This window comes from Brassica oleracea, chromosome C6 (assembly GCF_000695525.1).
Source record: "Brassica oleracea var. oleracea cultivar TO1000 chromosome C6, BOL, whole genome shotgun sequence".
Lineage (NCBI taxonomy): Eukaryota > Viridiplantae > Streptophyta > Magnoliopsida > Brassicales > Brassicaceae > Brassica > Brassica oleracea.
In genome coordinates this window covers 8908945-8914668 of record NC_027753.1, presented here as the reverse complement: position 1 = coordinate 8914668, position 5724 = coordinate 8908945, and positions in this window count along the sequence as shown.

The window sequence follows — 5724 nt, the reverse complement described above, 5'->3', positions numbered from 1 at the left end:
AAACAGTTACACGCAATACAAAGTTAACCGATTGGAATGGTTAAACATGATAAGAAAATATTTAAACCGTACCGTGAAGATCCCCTCTGAGATCGCAGTTGGCTTCAAATTCTGAAAAGGAACGGACCCTGAAGCGCTCTGTCAAAATGCCTTCAATGTCTTCTTCATCCTTTGACAGGGCATAAGCGTGTGAGATGCAAATTACCAGCCTCTGATAAGCAACATGGTACATCACCTTGCTGTTGGATGCATAGAAGTTTGTCAGTGTGTAGATTCTCCCACGCTGGAGCTCTTTCTCATACTGGTTGCGACGGTTCTGACCGATGAACCCCTGAGCCAAATTACCCTACAGAACAGAGATACAATATCGAGTCAGTTGAAAGCGTTCAAATAAAATTATAAGCGTTCAAATATTTATCCGATCTCTATCAAAGCACTCCCAAGTGAATAATGAAAAAGGAAAACCACTCAAAGATAAGCTAAAAGATAATCAAAGATAAGCTAAACCAAGTGTTTTTTTCAGAGTGATTAAAATTGTAAGCGTTTAGAGCAACAGAAAAAAAATCTCTCTAATCAATGAAAGATACGCCAATATAATTCAAACGAATCAATCAATTTTTTCCAGAGTGATATAAAATTATAAGCGCCAACAAAAACAAACTTTACAGTTTTGGTATTACACGAAGCCATGTTCTATACTAATCTGATCTCTATCAAAGCACTCTTAAGTGAATAATGAAAGGGAAAAACCAATCAAAGATAAGCTAATATATAATAAAAGATAAGCAAAACCAAGTGTTTTTTTCAGAGTGATTAAAATTATAAGCGTTTAAAGCAACAGAAACAAATCTCTCTAATCAATCGAAGATACACTAATATAATTCAAACGAATCAATCAATTTTTTTTTCTCGAAAAGAGGCCAAGGAAAACCAATCAAAGAGACGGTAATATAATTCAAACGAATCAATCAATTTTTTTTTCTCGAAAAGAGGCCAAGGAAAACCAATCAAAGAGACGGTAATATAATTCAAACGAATCAATCAATTTTTTTTTCTCGAAAAGAGGCCAAGGAAAACCAATCAAAGAGACGGTAATATAATTCAAACGAATCAATTAAGTTTTTAGTTTAATCAATCAAGTTTTTTATGAATCAATCAAGTTTTTATTTTAATCAATCAAATTTTTGTTTTCCAACATACGCTAACATCTCAACCTAATGTTCGCTAATATAATGAAAAATAAAGACATACCTCCGCATCGATCATAAGCATCTCGATCCCAAGAAGGATCCCTGGTCCTCCTTTGATATTCTTGCGAGCTTCCCATAAATGAAGAAGCCTAAACTTCAAGGTGGAATCGTCTGGCCCTGGTGAAACATGTCGGAAGAGGTGAGGAGGAGAAGCTTTGCCGGTGCGGATCGCAGTCGTTTTCACCGTTGTCGCCATGATGAGGGTATGTATTTTACGATCTGAGGTACGAGTATGGATTTTACGATCTGAGGTAAGGGTATAAATAGGGATCTAGATATCATCGAGACGGAGAGGGGATGTGGAAGGTCTGTAGGGATCTTGAATGGAGGATTTATGAGAGCACATTGAAGTACCAGAACTCTCATCGGAGGGGTTATGGGGGATGAGTTGGGGGAGAGGAAGAGAATCGAGAAAGAGATCGAGACGGCGCTTCGGGTTAGGGATGATGATTTCAGAGAAAGGGGCGATATAACCCGAACCGTAAGAGCGTCTCTGGATTGGTCTGGGAGGTGGGTTTAATGGGCTGTGACAAAATCCGTATCAAGAGAGGCTGCGAGATGAGGCTATGGACTGGGCCGCGAAGATTTCGTTTTTTTTAATTGGAAGTCCACTTCGTGATGACCTGGCGTATTGGTTGGTCCTGAATATTTGTGCACATGTGGATAGGCTTAGGAAGCAATGATTTAGCTCTTTTTATATACTAGGATATTCACGAGTCAGTTTGATGAAATTTCTCCAAATTGTATACTTAATCCATTTGAACGAACTGGGAAATGTAATAATCTTAACTATTTGTCTGTCAATTGCCACTAAATTATCCTTTGACACATTGTATAATGTGACAAAATAATCGTTGGTTTAACCTACAGGGCCTTTGAAATCAGAAAAGAATAAAACAAAGCATGTTAGAACAAACTATATTCGTTAATCAAATAAAAAGGCACGTTTCATTCATTTTGGTTGTCTCATGTCTGGGAAAAGTTTACTATGTAAATCCGAGACAAAAGGTCACATGAGCAAAAATTAGGTAAGAAGATAAAACTCTTTTCGATGAAAAAGACTGGATTCGAACTATCGAAGTTGACCTAAATCTCACTGCGCAGAACAGTAGCTACTGTTCCCGTTTCATGGTGTGCATCAACGAAGATATAATCGTCTCTCACTATACATAATAAAATGTTTTATGATCCTTTAACGCCTCCATAATAGTTGTTCTTGCATTCGCCTGCATATTCACAAGACGGGGCTTGCACTACAAAAAAATGGTTGTTTAGCATCATTTATTTTATATATTTGTATTAGTTATAGATGATGTAAATAAGTTTTGATTCATTTAAATAAATGACTCTGAAAGTGGTGATGTTAGCAAATGATACCAAAAACAATTTAATATTTACATCATTTATTCTAAATGATTCCAATATATATCGATTGTAAAAAATGATACCAACATTTACATCGGTCTTTTAAAGTGATGTATATATTCATCGATTAAAATAAATGATTTTAAATATTTATATAATTTATAATTATTAAAGCTAAATTAATATTAAAATTAAAATATTTTTTTATCGTTTGTAATTATTGATTCAAACTAGTATTAACATCTTTATATATAAAATAGGATTCTCTTCCCTCTTGGACGTGCCACATCAGATTCCACCTAGGAAATTTGTTGAACGACATGCCAACACGTGTCACGGTAACTAAAATTACTGTTTCATTTAATCAGAAAGTCATCGTTTATTTTTTGTGAGCTTGCTATTGTTTTGGGCCTCATTTTGAACAAACCAGCTTCACAAGTTCAGTGTTCGTCATTGTTCTTCGTTTCATCGCGACCTCTGAACTTCGTCTTCACCACCGAAAACATTATCACCACCGAAACGTTATGGAATCTTCGTGTTAAATCTCTTATTAATTCAATTAATCATGATATAGCCTTCAATGCGAGATTTTCTTCAGCGAGGTGGTGTACCTGCGACTATAAAAAGGTAAGTATTCCTCCACTCGAAATCATCTTATCAATCAGTTCAAACAACGCAATAGATTTATTTTTTGTGATGTGATAAAAAAAAATTATTTTTTGTGAAATGGCCAACTCTAAAGTTTTTCTCGCTTATATGAAATCCGGTAGATGTTCTTCCACAGTTGAGGTTAGATTGCGGTGATTCTGGGAAGCGCCGGTGATGAACTCATGTCCGTTGATATGCTATTACTTTGATTCAAAAGTGAGTCTTTTCTTAAGCATTTGATAATAGAGACCTACCGTCAACATTGCTAGCTGTTCTATATGATTTTTTAATCAGCATTTAGCTTCCGCTTCTTGATTATGAAACCTTCTCAATTCTGTTTCAGGAGAATTTTTATTCCAGCCACCGTAAGTGCTAACCGGGTTCCAACCTTATCTTCAAGCGGCGAGAAACAAATATGGTCCGAGCCGGAAGATCATCAACCAAGGAGTTCCGATAAGGTTCAACTGTCAAGGAGGAAGCGGCTGGTTGGAGGAGGTCTCAACCGACGTGAGTTCGAAGAGAGCCAAGAAAATATATAAACAAGGTGAGAAATGAGATCAAATTTCAAAAGACTTTTTGGTGAGAAAGATGAAATTGTTTTTCTACAAGGTATAATTGATTACAATGGGAAGAATCCACTAGAAGACAGGCGCTCACTCTATAATTCCATGAAGGGTTCTCTTAGCTTTGATGTTACCTTGAGACAGTTCAAGGAGAATCTCCAGACTATGATAAAGAAATATACAACTACGAAAATGACAGGGTGAACAAGCTTCTGCTTCGAATCCTCATTAACAAAAGTGATATTAGTTGTCAAAGGCTATTTGGGGAGCTGAAGGGATAGCTTTTCAATCTGCTAATGGGAAATCTAAGGAGAGTAAAAAGAGAGTGACAAAGAAGCGTGAGTTGGTGTCTTCGCGTAATGCTAAGCATGCCTAACACGGTAGTAACAGATGATATATGGAGAATTCATTTTTTCTTGGTATTGAAGGGGATAAATGAAGTTACCTCTTTGATCATGGCAGCATCTTAGATAAATAATTATTGGGTTCTCTTTTTATATGCAATGGCTATGTGATCGCAACATTTTCTTCTACATCTGTTTTTGAACTTAAATCTTAACTTTCTGGTGTCTTTTATGTGCATTTGATTAGCTTATGAATGTAAAATAAAACCAGCAAGTACTATAGATCTTTGTTTCAGTTTATGCAAATGTTTAAAGTTCAAAAAAAAAAACTGCAACATTTTATGTTAGTTTACAATATTGTCTTATTTACTTTGTACGTGCGATTATCCACAAGGAAAACAACAATTAAATATCAATAAATAATCAAAAAAGTTTTCAAAAAAAAAAAAATCTGAATATCTCTATATAACAACTAAATTTGATGAAAATATAACATAGCCCTAAATACGTAAAATAACAAAAACATATAAATATCTAAAATAAATAGCCAACTTAGAATAAAAATTAGGAAAATAATTTTTTTTTCCTGAATTTCTTTTTATTTAATATATTTGTATCCTAACAAAAAAATGGATGTTACGGTTAGTTTCAAATTTAACCAACAAAATTTATTAAATTTCAAAATATGATATTTTGATAAAAATATGTTTATAATTATAAATTTAAAATAATTTTAAGAATTTTAAATAAAATTCAAATAATTTTAGTAAAAAATATTTATTTTATATATTCACCAATCCGCACGTAGGGCGGACCAACCGTAATTTGTACATAAATTGATGTTAAATAGATAAACTAAATAAAATATTTTTACATTATATTACATGTGACGATGAAAGAGAAATTACAAAATTTAAAGAGACTTAAAACAAAGTAAGAAGAAGAAGACGGAAGAAGATGAACTGAGAGATCAAAAGAATTATTAAAAAAAAAAAGTTAAAAAGAATTAGCTATGAGAATTTCTTCAAGATTCGTATTCATTTTCTTCTCGTTCTCCATCTCTCTCTTTTCATCATCAAAACATTCTCCTTCAACCTTGATTTCTTGACACTTCTACTTTTCCTTTAGATTATGAGTCACCATCGTCTCTTCTTATATCTCCATACGTTCTCGATCCTATAGAAAATATCATTTTACTATGAACATAAAGTCTTAAAATTTTGTGATATTCAGAAAAAATGGAAACAAGAAGAAGGGAAAAAAATACTTTTTCAGAAACATCTCGTCAGATTTATCTGATGCATACCTGAAGTTTCTTTAAATTCCTGCATAAGAAGAAACAGAATTGTTTGGAAAAGAAAAAGAAGAAACAGAATTCATCATCGTGAGTAAAGAAAAGTTAAAGCCATAAAAATCGTAACCACTTCTCGTAATCTCTGGTTTTTTGATTTTTAGGATATTCATTTAAGCGATTTGTAATTGTATTTTGTTCCTTTTCAGAGATTTTAACATCTTACTTGTGGACTTTTTTTTTTTTTTTTTTTTTTTTTTTTT